This window comes from Cetorhinus maximus, chromosome 1 (assembly GCF_964194155.1).
Source record: "Cetorhinus maximus chromosome 1, sCetMax3.hap1.1, whole genome shotgun sequence".
Taxonomy (NCBI): domain Eukaryota; kingdom Metazoa; phylum Chordata; class Chondrichthyes; order Lamniformes; family Cetorhinidae; genus Cetorhinus; species Cetorhinus maximus.
In genome coordinates, this window is record NC_135879.1 from 106,503,828 (window position 1) to 106,521,309 (window position 17,482).

The following is a 17,482-nucleotide window of genomic DNA, read 5'->3' on the forward strand; positions in this document are numbered from 1 at the left end:
GGGTTAAGTGTTTCAAGTGTCAGTAGAAGAACATTTGGAAAACAGTGTATTGAAAGCTTTAGGTTAGCTATTAAAAAGGACAAGGAACAATCTATAAAAAATACTTAATTGGAGGAGGGCTGATTTCGGTGGGGTGAGAATGGATCTGAGGAGAGATTGGGGAGACTGGGTCTGTATTTCCTAGAGTCTTGAAGAATGAGGGGTGACATCATTAAAACTTACAAAATTCTTACAGGGCATGACAGGGTGGATTTAAATAAGATGTTTCCCCTGGCTGGTGAGTCTAAAACCAGGGGACATAATCTCAGGATAAAGGGTATGCCACTCAAGACTGAGATGAGGAGGAATTTCTTCACTCAGGGGGTAGTAAATCTTTGGAATTCTCTACCCCAGAGGTCTATGGAAGCTCAATCATTGAGTATGTTCAAAACAGAAATTGATAGATTTCTGGAAACTAATGATATCAAGGGATATGGAAATAACGCGTCAAAGTGGTGTTGAGGTAGATGATCAGCCATGATCTAATTTAATGGTGGAGCCGGCTTGATGGGCTGAATGGCCTAAGCCTGTTCCTACATTCCTGAGGTAAATTGGAATGAAAGACTGACAGGCAAGGTTGTAACAGAACAATGAGTTATCTTCAAGGAAGGGGTAGTTCAGGTACAGTTAAGGTACAGTTCCACCTGGGAGGGAAGGTAGTGCAACCAACACCAGAGCTCCCTGGATGATGAAAGACATAGAGAGCAGATAAAGGGTGTATATGACAGATATAAGGTTGATAATACAGGTGAGAAGTAGGCGCTGAATATAGAAAGTTCAGAAAGTAAGTGAAAAAGGAAATAAGAGCAACAAAGAGTGAGTATGGGAAGAGACTGGCAGCTAACATCAAAGGGAATATAAATGTCTTCTATAGGCATATAAGTAGCAAAAGGGTAGTGTGGGATGGGAACGCCAATTAGGAACCAAAAATGTGATCTATGCATGGGGACCAAGCCAGGCATACAAAATGAGGCTTGGCTGAGAGCCCAGATAGCTATTTAAATATGAGAACACCTGCTTCCCAGAGGAAACATTGTTGATTGATGGCTCAGGTTCTCTGATCTCTGAAGTCAATTTCACAATGTTTTATTGACATAAGTTAAGTGGTTTCAAGGGTTTGTGGTTCTTGAAACTTGGAAGGGCCTGGATGATTGACATGTTTATTAGTTTGGGCCAGACCTTTTTTTCATAGAAGAAATTTATCAATGCATTACGTTTTTTCAGAGCTTTTTTTCAAAACAGATCCCATTATACACTATGGTGCTCATTAGTTCTGGGAAGTGTACAGTGCATCAATGGGCATGGAAGGGCAGAGTTTGGCATGGGGGCATGAGAGGACATGGGGGTGTGTGGAAAGACAGAGCTTTGCATAGGGGGCATGAAGGGACATAGGAAGTGGGGGGGAATGATGTAGCATGAATGGGGAGTGCTTGGAGTGCAAAGGGGTGTGAGAAGTGAGGACTGGAGGGTCTTTATGTTTTATATCACGGGGACAAAATCCCACAGTACCGAGGCAGGCCTTCTAAACAGCCCCGCTGTTATGGCACATCGGATGGTAAATGCCGATCTGCTCAAATTCCCAGAGGGAAACTTGAAACAACTGCCAAAACGGTTTTTGCAATTTGTATAGTATGAGGAGCAGTTCTGAAATCAGGAAATGATTTCCCCAACTACTTGTGATGATCTTATAGTAAACATTTATTGAATGAATAAAGGAAAAATAAAATAATTACATTTAAACATAAGAATAGCTTCACACAGTAAATAATACTTTAAAACAATTCCACAAGTCTTAACTACCCCCAGAGCTAACTTTTCCCTTTTCTGTTCAGCAACTATCCTTATAAATTTTAAAATCTATAGAAGTCCAATAATTTTACCACACAGTGCTTTTTCCTTGGGGTGTCCTCTGAGGTTCACAGCAACTGGGTCTGCAGGTCTGACCTTGTTCACATTGTCTACCCTGATGTCTTCTGGGAGTTCTAAGCAGCTACCCCCTCACATAGGCTTCAGTAGTTCCTTAAATGCATTCCTTCCTCTTGGTCTCTCTCTTTTTTCAACCAGTCTCTTCAGAAGTGCCTTCTTCCCAGAAATGATTAAATTGTTCTTTACTTTAGCTCTTAGACTTGTAAAAACAAAATTACCCTATCTTTACCTTCTTCCCTTACACCTTTTTACAACCTGCATATACCCACTTTGAACTTAAAATCAATTCAAAACTATTCCTGTTATTGCTTTATGTAAAACTCTGAGTGAAGTTCCTGTTGGTTCATTAACATATTAAAACCACTGTTACTGTTGACTCTAGACCCTTGCCATCCCTCGAGCTCTTAATCCAATTACAGCCTGACTTCCGGTACATAAGAAAATATGCCAGAGTTATTACCAGAAGAAAAATGTTACATTTTCTTGTTTTCTTGACACCGCGTCCACACCTGGCAGCCACTGTGGCTGCCTTGCACTTCTTCCCGGGTCAGGTGGTCCAACTCCAGCCTGCACCCACTCCCCGGCAATGAAGATCCCGACTATGCAGGCACTTTCTCCAGAAACGGGCGGGCCGAGCGGGAATTTTCCCAACTCCTCCTACCTGACTTGAGGATGAAAATCCAGGCCATAAAATCCAAAATAATTGGGTATGTAGGGCATTCAGTATGCTTCTTCCATGTAGACCACATACAGTTTGTACAGTTGTGGAAATGCATCTTATTTTATCTCCTGGGAGAGATGGATATCCAAAAATAAAACTTTAAAGAACAGCAAACATTTAAAGTTCATCAGGCTTGATGCACTATAGTGAAGTTAGCAGTGACACCATGTATTTTAAATAGGCTCACTTCTGGGTTTTCATGCAACTTGAGGCCATGCCATTATGCTTGGACTTTTAGGCTTTTGTATTGGAGTTGTATGGGGCAGGCTGGATGGGTCAGAGGATCTTTTCCTGTTTGTCATTGTTTGTATGCTTTGTATGTATCTGGAGTATTAATTCATATCTAAGTGCGCAACAGCCTGCTACAAATATAGACTCACAATGCTTGATAGCTTTTCAGAGAATCATAGCACACTACAAAGGAAAACAGGCCCATTAGGTTTTTGCTTGTATTTTTCTCCACATAAACCACCCTAGTCTAATCCCATTCTCCACAATTTGGTCAAGCACAATCACATTCAGTTGATTAACCCTAATTAACTAATTTTCATCCTAGTCCTTACCAATTTAAGATCAAACATGTTCCCTCTTAGCAGCCCTCCCATTAACTTGACAATCTTCTTATTATACGACTGTCTTTTTACAGCCCTTTATGTTTTTTTCCTCAGTTATCCCCCACACTTAATCTTGTCTTAATCTTTCTAAACTTCCTTTTGCTGGCTTTCCTATATTTATCATATTTGTTCTGATTTGTATTTTTTTTACCCTTACATGCTTCTTTTTGTTTCAAATTTAATCTAATTTCCCTGCTCATCCACAGAATCTTGGCATTTGGTATACTATTTTTCTTAATTAGAAAGGATTAAATATTTTCTGTTGCTAACCTACACTTCTATTTCCAATTTTCCCTTCCAGTTGATCCAGACAACTTTCCTTTATATCTCAAAATTTTTTTTTCTATTCCAATTAAGTACCCTTGTTCTTAACTTTTCTTTTACTCTGTTTCTATTCCTATGCCAAATCTAATTATATTGTGATCACTAATTCCTGAGAGGCCTCCATATTTTTAGATTTCCTATTTACTTCAGATTATTGTCCAGAATCAGATTAAAATAGTATTTTCTCCTTTGTCGGAGTAATTACGTATTGACTGAGTAAACAGTCCAGAACATACTGAAGAAAAACTTTCCCCTTTTATTGCAACGTTTTCCTTTATTCCAATCTTTTTTCTTTGCATAGCTAAAATTTCCTGTAATTATAACTCTATTGTTAATATGTACCTCACTAACTTGTCTTCACATTTCATCCTCCATTTCCTCTCTATTGTTCAAAAGCCCATAACAGATACATGACAGTCCAAGACAGGCGACTGTTCCCACTCGTGAATGGATCAAGAACGAGAGCACAGATTTAAAGTAATTAATAAAAGAAGCAAAAGTGGTATAAGGAGAAACTTCTTTATGCAGCAAGTGGTTAAGGTGTGGAATGCTCTGCCTGAGCATGATGGAGGCTGGTTCAACTAAAGCATTCAAAAGGGAATTAAATTGTTATCTGAAAAGGAAGAATGTGCAGGGTTACGGGGAGCAGACAAAGAATGGTATTAGGTGGATGGCTCATTCGAGAGCCAGTGCAGACACAATGGGCCAAATGGCCTCCTCCTATGCCATAACAATTCTGTGATTCTGTGAATTTTTGATCTTCTGGATGCTAGCTGGCAGCCCCTTTAAACACCAAAGCATGTCAGATATTGAGCGTGCATGATTGATAATGATAAAAGCAAGCCTCATGTGCTGCAGAATGACCAATATGTACTTCAGCAGCCAATACTATCTGCTGGCAGTACTAATTGAAAAATTCCCAGTGATTTGACCAATCTCTTGCTATTTTACAAATCATTCTGAAGGGATTCTCTTTGAACCAATTCTCTATTCGAATCTTTTTGATAAGATTCTCACTCACTCACTTTTCCTGAACCGCTTCATCCAATTCAGGATCGCAGGGAGTTGGAGCCTAACCTGACAAGCAATGGGTGCTAGGTGGGGTACACCCAGGACAGGACACTAGTCCATCACCACACACACACTGGTGGACAATTTACCGTAGCCAATCCACCTAACTTTGGACAGTGGGAGGAAACCGGAGCACCTGGAGGGAACTGATGAAGACACAGGGATAATATACAAACTCCACACAGGCACCCGAGGTCAGGATCAAACAGGGGTCCCTGGAGCTATGAGGCAGCAGTGCTAGCCACTGCGCTACTGTGCCACCCCTTGATAAGATTCTATTTTGCTCATTTACTTTTACATTAAGATGATGAGAGTGCACAGAGTTGCTGCTGGAAGTAACCAAAGCTGTGTTGATATTGTGTTGCTACCAGTCTGACACCAGTCATTGCGAAGGAGCCATTGAGCATTAACGTGAACACAGAACTCCACTCCCCAGTGGACATATTTTAAATGGTTGAGTGTGCAGAGGGAGCGTTCATCGTTTTAAAGCATTACAACTAAACTGTTTAGGTTTATGAAGTATCCGCAAGACCCCTGCCCCAGAGCACTTTTCAAACCCAGCTTGTCACATGTATGGAGTTCTATTCCATGCAGCGCCGAGACCAAGCAGTGTGATACAAACTCTGCGAGGTTATTTTCAATCATTTACTGAAATATTCTCCATTTGAAAAGAAATCCAGCCGCCGGGACCATTTGCGGGTCCTGATCCTGCTCGTGTCTGAGGTACCCCCTAACCCTCTCAGAGACTCACTGCCTCAGTGAAGAGGCAGAAACACAGGGGGAGGCTGGAAATGGAGGCACTGTCAAAAGGCTCCTCAGCGTTTGTTAAGAAGGAAGGCCCACAGCTGCCATGGCCACCAGTGAGCTCCTCCCTCCACAGGAATGTGTCTGCGCGCTGCGGCGCCCATTTTTCACCGTGCGGCCCCACGAGATCGGCACGGGTCGCAGCCCCTGAGCTCCCAGCACGAGGTCCCCTCCAGTCCGCGGGGCCTGGGCGCTTCCTGCAATGTTTTGCTGGGCACAATGACGGGATCTTGATCAGCTGCCGGCCACGGACGAGTGGGCAGCAGGGAATCCTCCTCCTGGAAAAGCTGCTGGAGCTGGGAGAAGGTCAGGGAGCCCCAGGCTGAATTTGCCTGCGTCCTGCTGGCCTCCGGGGCCAGGAAGTTTCCACTCTTGCTTCAGATGGGAACTGATTTCAAAGTCACACATCAATAGAAAGGATTACGATAGATGGAAATGGTATGTTAAACTAGGAAATAACAGATGTGATAAAGTAACTCTTCATGTCAGTCTTTAATAAAAATGGTAAGTAATTCCAGAACCCATCTGACTAGGTCTGGAATCTATAACAAGTAGGGAGGTTGGTAAGTCGCTTGTTAATAAAAAACATAATACACAAAATATCAAAGGAGCACTAAGAGCAGATTGAGTGCTTAATAAAGACAATAGCCACAAAGTTTGACTGCTTGGTGCCCTGTTTTTCAGCATGAGGAGTGCTGCTTTGGCAAAATGGTGTCTGTGGCACACGTGCACACTTCTGGTACAAATTGCACTGGAAAACCATTTATGTGAGGGCGTTAACAGTGTATAGGAAGTGTGCACTGAAAACATGCAGAGTAGACAGATCATAATGTCAATCTGCACTGATTTGATGCTAATGCTGCCATTTTGGAGCTCACACTTCAGCTAACACCGTCTGAACATTCAGCAGTAGGATGGAACCCCCACCATTGCTATTTAAAGGTGAAAAGGTGCCAGACTCTTCCATGCTCCTTGACATTGAACATAGGCTTTCTGACAGGCTTGACAATGCACAAAGCATTTCATTAGGCATACCTATCAACCTGCTTCAGGCTTTCACATCAAAGTCCTCAACTGCATCCACTGAGGCACAGCCTGTGTGTGACCTGACCCTCAGGTAAGCTGGCACATGCACTCCGCTTCCTCTTTCTGCAGCCCACTTGTGTCCAGTATCTTATCATGTACAGATCCTGCCTCGGTGTTTCTTCTTAATCCCGGTCTTCTTGCTCTTCCACCACTGTCTGGCTAGGTTGCAGTTCTTGGTTCCCTGAAAGGAGAAAAGCACAAGGGTCAGTTTGTGGAGAGCAATGGTGCATGCTTGCACTATCTTACTTGTAAATCAGAAAAGATTGTGGGATGAGTGGAGTGTGAGAAGGGGTATTAGATATGAGGATACTGTCGTTTACCATGGCGTACACCTGGCTGACGCTGACAGCCTCAGCAATGAGCTCTCCAATGATGGGGAGCACCATCCCCTCCAAGAGGGTAATGACATGTAGCTGTGTCTACCCAACTGGTTACATTCTGCTATCTCTGGTTTGAAGAACATAAGAAATAGGAATAAGAGTTGACCATTCAGCCCCTCGAGCCTGCTTCGCCATTCAATAAGATCATGGCTGATCTTTTTGTGTTTCGATTTCCACATTCCCATCTAACCCCAATAACCTTTGATTTCCTGGCCTAACAAGAATCTTTGAAACATCTAGTCTTGACTGTTGATGTATTCTTGGGTTTTTTTCTCTCTGTCCCTGCCATTCTCTGACCCCCATTTCTCATATTACTGTTTTGCTCTCCTATCTTGACTCTACACCTTGAATTGCCACCTCTACCCAAGCTTGATCCCTCACCCCACTTGTTTAGTTTAAAGCCCTCTCTACTTCCCTAGTCATGCAATTTGCGAGGACACTCATCCCAGCATGGTTCAGGTGTAAACCGTCCCAATGGTACAGCCCCCACTTTCCCCAGTACTGATGCCAGTGCCCCACAAACCAGAATTCACTTCTCCCACACCAATTTTTGAGCCATGCATTCGTCTCTCTAATCTCATTTGTCCTATGCCAATTTGCATGTGGCTCAGGTAATAATCGAGAGATTATTACCTTTGTGATTCTGCTTCTTAATTTGGTACCTAGCTCCTCATACTGACTTTGCAGAAGTTTTTTCCTAGTTCCACCTATGTCGTTGGTACCTACAGGGACCACGATAACTGGATCCTCCCACTCCCACTGCAAGCTCCTCCCCAGCCCTGAGCAGATGTCCTGAACCCTGGCACCAGGCAGGCAACACAGCCAGCTGGACTCTCACTCTTTGCTGCAGAAAACAGTGTCAATCCCCCTCACTATACTACCCCCTACTACCACTACATTCCTTCTTGCTCCCACCGCTTGAATGGCTTTGTGTACCACAGTGCCATGGCCGGCCAGCTCATCCACCTTGCAGACTTCGCTTTCATCCACACAGGCTGTGAGCACCTCATCACCTTGATGTCCAAAAGCTCCCACATCTCAAAGCTGCAACATAACACATGTCCCCCCATTCTAGCTGGTTATTTAGTTAATTTACTTTACTTACTTTCTTCCTATGTATGCTACAATTTACTGTGTTTATTGAATGCTAGTACCACTGACAACTAAAGGTTATATGCTTCTGAACTACAAGGTATGTGTTTTTATTTATTTATAGATCAACCTGAACTCACCTGTCCTAAGCTGGTTTCTCACAGACCGTCCCTTAGACTGAGCACCTACTGACCAAGCAACTTACTAGCTTCCTGTGATGTCGCTGTTGCTTTTCTCATTTTCCTGGACTGCGTCCTTTTCAAACTGAAGTCCCCGCCGCTCTCCACCTGCTTTTTAAACTGAAATCGCTCCTGCTGTCCATGCCCTTTTCAAACTGAAGTCCCTCCTGCTCTCCGCGTCCTTTCTACACTACCTTGTTCTACAAGAAGTGTGTCAGTAAATGTGGGACAATCTGTTTGGGTGATTTAAATAGCTGACAGTATGTGCCAGCTACATGATGCGAGTGTGAGACTAAGTGTGTATGGATGAGGTGAGCAATATAGGTTAGGTATGAGTTGTGACTGAAAGGGATTGTTTGTAGGTGAGTGATGGGAGTGGTGTACATTGAGCAGTATGTGAGCCAGTATGGCATTTGGAGACATATTCACTGATCTTGTCTACTCGTGTGAGGTCTTCCTGGACTTGAACTTTTTGGGGCATTGCATCCAGGTCCTCAGGGCTAGACTCCTGCCATTGACCTCCATGGCTATCTGGTCTCACTGCCTTTGCAAACTTTGTCTGGAGGCCTCTTACTCCTGTGGTAGGGCACATTTTTCCTTCTTACCACCTCATACTCCAAGGCATCCAGTGCAGTGTCAGAGAATCTTTGAGCTCGCTATCTTCTTCATGCACAGACCCTTTTCCAAATTAGTTCCAACACCTGCTCTGGCCGGAATGCACCTCCCCTCTAAGAGGTGCAGACTTGTTTTAAGTAATGCAGACTAACTTTAAGTGGTGCCAGCTTCAGATGAGCTTGGCCTCCCTGCTGTAAAAAGTAGATGTGAGCAAACAGGTCAGTAAGACTGGTAGAAAATGGGAACAGAACTTTCAGTCATTATTACTGCCACCATGGGTCTTCCTCCAAAATGGAAATAAACACCCTAAATGTTTTCTGTTTCAGGACCATTATGGCCCTCTTAACATCAACCATTTGCAGTGTTGCGCAGGGAGGATAAAGTAAAACTAGTGGTCACAATTCACAGTCAAATTTTAAAATTAGTTATTACAAACCAAGAGCAAGATTTTAAAGATCCAGCACAGCTTGACAAACGTGAAATTTTCAGTGGACTTTTCATCCCCATGGTGTGGAGTAGCAGCCATTATTATTTACTTCAAGTACGTGCTATAGGATTTTGAGGAGTAAGTAGCCTGGGTAAATAGGGGCTACAGGACTCACAGCACCTACAGGTTCAGCATCTTGAAAGGGGCCACCTTGAGACCGAGTCATGCTGGATTTTGGATCTTGCTGGTTTTCGAGAAGAAAATTGGAACCTTAATTCAGTTAATAGGAGACACATGAAATTAACTAAATATGTTTATTTTTATTAAACTTTGAAAAAAGATTACCAAATAGTGAAGAAACAATGTTTGAAAAAAAATATAAAGCTAAGTAAGAGTGACTTGCAAGCTTGGGTGGGGTGAAGGGTCGCTTGGACCACTTAGTGTGCAGCATAAACCAATGCGAAGCCGATAACTAGTCCGGTGCGCCACCGTGCCAATGCAGCACCTTGCTGATTTGTCCTGGTAAGTCATTTTACTCATTTGATAGCAATTAAAGTTTGTAGTAACTTTGGATATAGCTTCTCCTGCTATCTATCAGGAGTCACATGATGTTCGGGGGCATTCTGACCAATGATCCCTAAGCGCAGGTGAATCCAATGGGTGGGGCTTCCTGACAAGAGCCCTGAACATGCAGCACCTGAAAAGCTCTTGCAATAAAGTTTATCTGTTTCTTGTTGAAACCTGTCCGTTCCATCAAGTCATTACATTTGGCGACGAGGGTAAAATAGCTCTGACATTGCACCTCGCCTGGTTACCATGAGCACATTGAATCTTAAGAAAAAGAAAAGACTGCTCACCAGTCATGCCACTCTTCTGCAGAATCGATCCTTCTGATGCGACTATGGAAGACTGTAGCCAGTATGCAGAACGCCTTGGTTTTTATTTCATAGCAAACAAAATTACCATGGAGGAAAAGTAGAAAGCCATCCTTTTGACTGTATGTGGCAGTAAAACGTACAACCTAATTCACAACCTGATGGCCCCGTGTACGCCCAATTCAAAGTCCTGCAATGGATTGGAGGACCTCATGAAAACGCACTTCCAGCTGAAGCTGTTCGTAATAATGCAGCGTTTTAAATTTAATTCCAGAGTTAGGGCCCCAGGAGAGTCCATCACGAACCTAAAGCAGTTGGCAGAACACTGCGACTTCGGGGACACATTAAATGATAGGCTGCGGGACCGATTAGTTTGTGGAGTTCAGGATGATGCCATATAGCACTGTTTACTTGCCGAAGTCGACATCGACTTTAAGTGCGCCCGAGGAACCTCCCTCTCTATGGAAAACGCTGCAAGAGGCTTGCAGGCTTTGCAACACATACAACTTCATGTGGGGCGGGAACCTACCCCTGAGTGTGGCGTGAAAACCAGACTCACAGCATCAAAGCGAGATGCAATGTCCGCTGTTAGAAACATGAAAAGGCCTAGTAGAAACACTTCAGTAGTGACTCCAGGAGTAAGTTGTTATAGATGTGGAGGTGACCACGGACTGAACAGCTGTAAATTTAAGGAGGCAAAATGCCATTACTACCATAAGAACGGTCACGTAGTAAGGCAATGCAGGGTAAAAGTGAAACAGCCCGTAAAGCAGCAAAACAACGTGATTGAATTAAAGAATGCAGCAGAACCTGAAGTTGTCGACACCGACATTTATTTCCTATATAATGTAACCACTGTAAAAACTGAAGTTATCACTGTCACCATCCAAGTTAATGAGAAGCCACTAATAATGGAGGTGGATACAGGTGCCTCAAATACAGTGGTGTGAGAGCACACCTTCAAATACCTTAACAAAGATAGAAAACCAGTAAACCTGGAGCGGAAAAAGGCTAAATTAAAGACATACACTGGAGAATCTATTCAAGTAAAGGGCATCGCCATCGTACCAGTGTCCTACAGGCAACAGGCAGCCCAGCTGAGGTGGCATTTTGAGATGAATTAGAGAAGCTAAAAGGCGTGCAGACCAAGATATTTGTGTATCCTCAGGCGGCACTACATTTCTTTCAGACCAGACTTGTGCTTTATGCATTGAAGGAGAAGGTGGATGCAGAACTGTGTCGGTTAGAAAAGCTGGGCCTCATCCAACCTGTCCAATTCTCTGAATGGTCAGCACCAGCGGTTAAGCCTGACCAAACCATATGCATTTGTGGGGACTATAAATTGACCATGAGCAAGGCAGCAAAACTAGACAAGTACCCCATTCCAAGGATAGACAACTTATTTGCAAAGTCAGCTGGAGGCAAGTGCTATACAAAATTGGATATGAGCCACACCTTCCAACAATTATAACTGGATAGCACGTCGAGCGAATATGTGATTTAAAAACACACAAGGGTCTTTATCAGTACACTCACCCACCCTTTGGAGTATCATCTGCATGAGTTATCTTCCAGAGAACAATGAAGAGTCTTTTGTAAGGACTTCCCCAAGTGATTGTATACTTAGATGATGTTCTGATCACAGGGTCAACAAGACCGAACACATGGCCAACCTGAAGGGGGTGCTAAGAAGGTTCATGGAAGCCGGCATACGGTTAAATAAGGAAAATGTACATTTCAAGTGCCATAAGTTACTTGATAAGTATCCTGGATCACAGGGTGGATTCCATGGGTTTGAATCCAGTAGAAGAGAAAGTTCAGCCAATAAAAGATGCACCCTCACCATCCAATGTAATGGAACTTAAGTCCTTTCTGGGTATGACCAACTACTATAGCCACTTCCTGCCTAACTTATCAACTGTGTTAGCACCATTACACTTGTTGTTAAAAAAGAATCACCATTGGTTGTGGAATTCACAAGGAAGAAACCTTTGTGAAAGTAAAGAAACTGCTGCATTTGTCATGTTTATTGGTGCAATACGACCCATCAAAAGAATTGGTATTAACATGTGATGCTTCTCCTTATGGTGTAGGAGCCGTGTTATCACATAGAATGGAAAATGGATCAGAAAGGCCCAATGGCTACATCTCGAGAACCCTCTCCACAGCCGAGAAGGGTTATTCCCAGCTAGAAAAGGAAGGTTTAATGGTGGTATTCGGAGTGAAGAAATTCCACCAGTACCTGCATGGATGACATTTCACCATTGTGTCCGGCCATAAACCATTAATGGGTTTATTCAGTGAGGTTAAGGCCATTCCGCCATCAGCATCACCAAGAATACAACATTGGGCTCTGATATTACCTGCGTATGAGTATACCTTGATGCACCACCCTGGCTTACATATTGCAAATGCGGACATACTTAGTCATCTACCATTACCAGGCAGCATTGTACATGCTCCAGTGCCACAAGAAGTTGTGCTATTACTGAATTTCCTGGATTCTTTGCCTGAATGTGTGAAGCAAATTAGAAATCGAACAAACAGGGATCCAATATTGTTGAAAGTCAGAGACTTTGTTTTGCACGGATGGTCAAATTCGCCTGTATCTGAAGATTTGAGACCATTCCATACCAGAAACAGAGTTAAGCTGTCAAGATGGAATTTTGTTGTGGGGTTCAACAGTTGTCACCCCTTCGCAAGGTAGAGAACCACTCTTGACAGAGCTTCACAGTGCGCATCCAGGCATATTGAAGATGAAGATGCCTGCGTGAAGCTATGTCTGGTGGCCAGGCATAGGCAGTGACATTGAAAGCATGGTCAAGCACTGTCTCCACTATCAGCAACAACAGAAGTTGCCTGTTTCAGCTCCCCTGCATTCGTGGGAGTGGCCTGGTTGACCATGGGTTACACTACATATCAATTATGTAGGACCATTCTTAGGTACCATGTTTTTGTTGATCGTAGATGCACATTCTAAATGGATGGATGTATACGAAGTCAAATCACTAACATCGAGCGCAGCTATCGAGAAGTTGCATCACTGTTTTAGCATACATGGCCTACCTGAAACCATCATTTCTGATAATGGTACAGGCTTTTCAGCAGAGTTTCAGAAATTCATGAATCTGAATGGAATCAGATGTATTAAAACAGCCCCTTACCATCCCTTATCAAATGGTTTAGCCAAGAGAGTTGTATAAACTTGCAAATTTGGTATGAAAAGGTTATCAGAAGATACTCTAGAATCCCGACGTTCCCACTTTCTTCTCATTTTTCATACAATGCCACATTTGACTACAGGTTCAACACCACCTGAATTATTGATGAAACGCCGCCTACGCACATGATTAAGCCTGGTGTTTCCAAATTTAGAGGGGAAGGTAGAGCGGAATCAAAGTAATCAAAAATTGAATCACGAGATACACAGCAAAGCTCGCAGATTCAGTTTAAGTGACACAGTATTTATGCAAAACTTCAGAAGTTGACCTTGTTGGGTATCTGGGACCATTGTCTCAGAGACTTGTCCATTATCTTTCCAAGTACATGTGGAAGATAGAATCATCCGTAAGCTAGAGGATCATATTCGTGTTAGAGAGACATTCCAACAACCAACTATTTTGCCTGTGATTAACATCGAAATGTCAATTCCTGAGGTTACAGATCAACCTTGAATAGACATGTCCAACTCTGTAGAGTTGCCAAACCCAGAACTGCCACTTTCTAATGATGTGTCTCATGCTACAGTTTTAGATCCTGTCGATCATATTGAGGAACCTCGAGTGATAGAGCTACATCGCTCTAGCCATATAAGGAGAGCACCTCAGAGACTTGATCTTTAATTACTCGAAGTTGCACATATGTATATGTTGTTGGATATTCAATGTTTCCCTGTAAATAGAAATTGTGAAAAAACTAAAGGGAAAGAAATGTAGTAACTTTGGGTATATCCTCTCCTGCCGTCTAACAGAGGTCATGTGATGTCCTAGGAGACTCTGACCAATGAGCCCTAAGCGTGGGCAATCCAGGGGGTGGGGCTTCCTGACGAAAGTCCTGATCGAGCATGTAGCACCTGAAAAACCCTTTGTAATAAAGTTTATCTGTTTCTTGTTGAAACCTGTCTGCTCTGTCAAGTCATTACAAAATTGATGCATGGCAGCTTATAAAAATGTCCAGTTTTCAGCCAACTCCAGTTTTTGGATAGCCAGATTTAAGACACTACCTGTGTCAGTGGCTTTCTCACAATCAGGACAGCTACCTTGGCATCTCAGACTGAGCAGGAATATTATGGCTAAGGTGTGTCATGTGGTCCATGAAGAATGCAGAGAAGGTCAGCCATCTTCCCTGTACAACCTATGGCATCTTCTCAGATCTTCTCTGGATTCTTCCAGGCATACAACAGAGTAGTTGTGGGCCATTGCTGCATTACATAAGTAATGGAAGCCCTGTTTTGTCACAAATGCACTTATATCCAATTCACCAGCAAGCAGCAGCAGAGGTATTTGCAATTTTACCACATCATTGACTGTTTATGTAGCCATTTAAGTGCTTACCAAAAGACCTGTAGCATAACTAAATAGGAAAGGCAATTATTCAATTGTAGCTGAGGGAGCTGACTGCCGAGGCTCCAGCAAGCTGCTCCACCCATTACCCTTGTGCTTGCTGACCGACATTGCCTCCTGGTCAATGCCTTGATATTAAATTCCTGTTTAAGTCAATCCATCATGTTACCCATCCCTATCGCTGTAACCTCCTCCAGCCTTACAACCCTCCAGGAACACTGCCCTCTTCCAAAACTAGCTTCTTCTGTATCACCCACTCCCTTCACCTCACCACTGTATCACCCACTCCCTTCACCTCACCATTGGTTGTCGTGCCTTCAGCTTTGGAATTTCTACTCTAAAATTCTCCACTTCCCCACCCCTCCCTATCTTAAGACGCTCCTCTTTAACCAAGCTGTTGCTAACTACCCTAATATCCCATTTTCTGCCTCAGTGTCAATTTTTGGAGTGCTTTGAGATGTTTTCTTATTTTAAAGTCCCTATTTATTAATACAAGGCATTGTTATGATTCAGAAAGTCATTACAGTACCTTGTTGCTAAATGCATGTCTGCATTTGATCAAGATGATGTGAGCACATTGCATTCTAAGATGGAGCCTGCAACCATTTATATAGTACTATGTTTTTGTCAGGAACTGTCACTGACTTCATTATCATCCAACTATTCCTATGTTCTGCTGTACATTTTACGCTGGAGACTATCTCCTCACAATGCTTATTGTATTGTCGGAGAATAGAACATGGAATTCCATGGGATCTTGGGCTCCCTCTTTCATGATTGTTAGCCTTTATAAAATTCAGAGAGCAATGTTGCACTGTTTTCTTCTTGGAATTATTACCAATGTTGGTTTGCTTCCCTCAAGAGATTAATGTTAGTGATAGTTGTACATGGTTTGTTAGAAGGACTATCTTGGATTACCAAATGATATTTTTTCCCTTCTATATTTTTGTATGTTTGTATATTTTTATGGTAGCCTATGAAGTTCTTTATGACAACCAGTAATTTCGGTTGCAATTGAAGGTTCATACAGTTGTTATGAAGCTTTTCAATGTAATATAAAATCTGCTGTATTGGTTGCACTCTCACCCAGATCTTTACAATCTTGGCACATGCAAGTGAAACTTGTGGAATGACTTGACTGAGAGCTGATTGCTTGGAATGGGAAAGAAAACATAAAAATATGTAACAAATACACTGAATGTACTATTTCTGTGGCATTTAGAGCTGGATTTTCTATCTGGCGGCTGGATAGGGGGGTTGTGGGAAGGACTTCCATTAGCTTCTTTAATCTTATTACATCCCTGACGCAGCTTCCAGGATCAACAGTTATTCGAGGCATAAACATTGTTGTTTAATACAATTCTGGTGGTACTGATGGCCCACATGAATGCCAAGTTTTGAGCTGCTAGAACTGTTCTGAATCCGTCCCATTTAGCACAGTGGTAGTGCCACACTAAACAATGGTGTGTGTCCTCAATGTGAAGACAGGACTTTGTCTCCACAAGGACCGTGTGATGGTCACTCTAACAAATACTCTCAAGGAGAGATGCACCCGCAACAGATAGTTTGCCGAGGATGAGGTCAAGTGAGTTTTTTCCTCTCGTTAGTTCTCTCAACCCCTGCCGCAGGCTCAGTCTGGGAGAGGTGTCCTTCAGGACTTGGCCAGCTTAGTCAATAGTGGTACTACTGAGACACTTGGTGTTTAATATTGAAGTCCCTCACCCGGAGTACATTCCGTTCCCTTGGTGCTTCTTCCAGGTGGTGTTCAACATGGAGAAGTACTGATTCACCAGCTGAGGGAGAGTGGTAAGTGGCAATCAGCAGGAAGTTTCCTTGCCCATGTTTGACCTGATGCCATGAAACTTCATGGCGTACAGATGTTGAGGACTCCCAGGGACATTTTCTCCTGACTGTATATCACTGTGCTGCCTCCTCTGGTGAGTCTGTTCTACCACTGAGACAGGATATACCCAAGGATGGTGATACCCAAGGACTCTGGGACATTAGTTAAAAGTATGATTCTGTGAACATGATTATGTCAGGGTGTTGCTTTATTAGTCTGTGGGTCAGATCTCCCAATTTTGGCACAAATACCCAGCTGTTAACGAGGAAGATTTTGCAGGGGGACTGGGCATGCCTTTGTTATATCCAAATCCAACATATGGATAAAATGGGTGGAATTTTAACTGTGGCGTGTCATTCCCGACAGGAAGTGGATCCAACTTCCACTCTTTTTCCTTTTGCTGGTTCCCACGCGATTACAATTAAAATTTAAAGTGCCGGCGGTGTGGATGGGAGAAACGTGCGATCACACAGCAGGGGAAGCTTTTCAATGGTGAAACCCACCATCAGCTGGCAATGCTGCAGGTATAGGAGGGTGATAAAAGAGCCTCCTGAACAAACAGTGAGGCTCTTCATCACGACCACAACTTTCCTGCCAACTCCATTGTCACTAACATAAGACTTATTTAGAGCATAAAGGTGGTACTTTGTAAATATTTTATATTACATTGGTTTCATTTTATTCATGTGTGCGTCATCATTGTTGAGAGTAACTTAGTCAGAGCTAAATGTACTTGCACACCTCATGGTTGGCACGCATTGATGGTCTCAGGGAGTTAGGGACATATCCTTATTGTGCAATAACCAATTATGTGTTTTTGCATTCACTCTTTACTGAATGTTCATGTTAGTGTCCAATGCTGTACTTACTGCCTGTACGACTTGACTGAACTTCCAAGCTCGGCTGGCCCTCCTACGCATTGTA

At 43.0% G+C, this 17,482-nt stretch overlaps 1 protein-coding gene across 2 annotated transcripts in view; it reads left to right on the forward strand.

Annotated features, from left to right (window-relative positions):
* The window catches only part of c1qtnf7 (C1q and TNF related 7), a 74,584-nt gene that overhangs the window by 27,158 nt on the left and 29,944 nt on the right, over positions 1-17,482 (forward strand). The gene's annotated exons all lie outside the window — the stretch shown is intronic.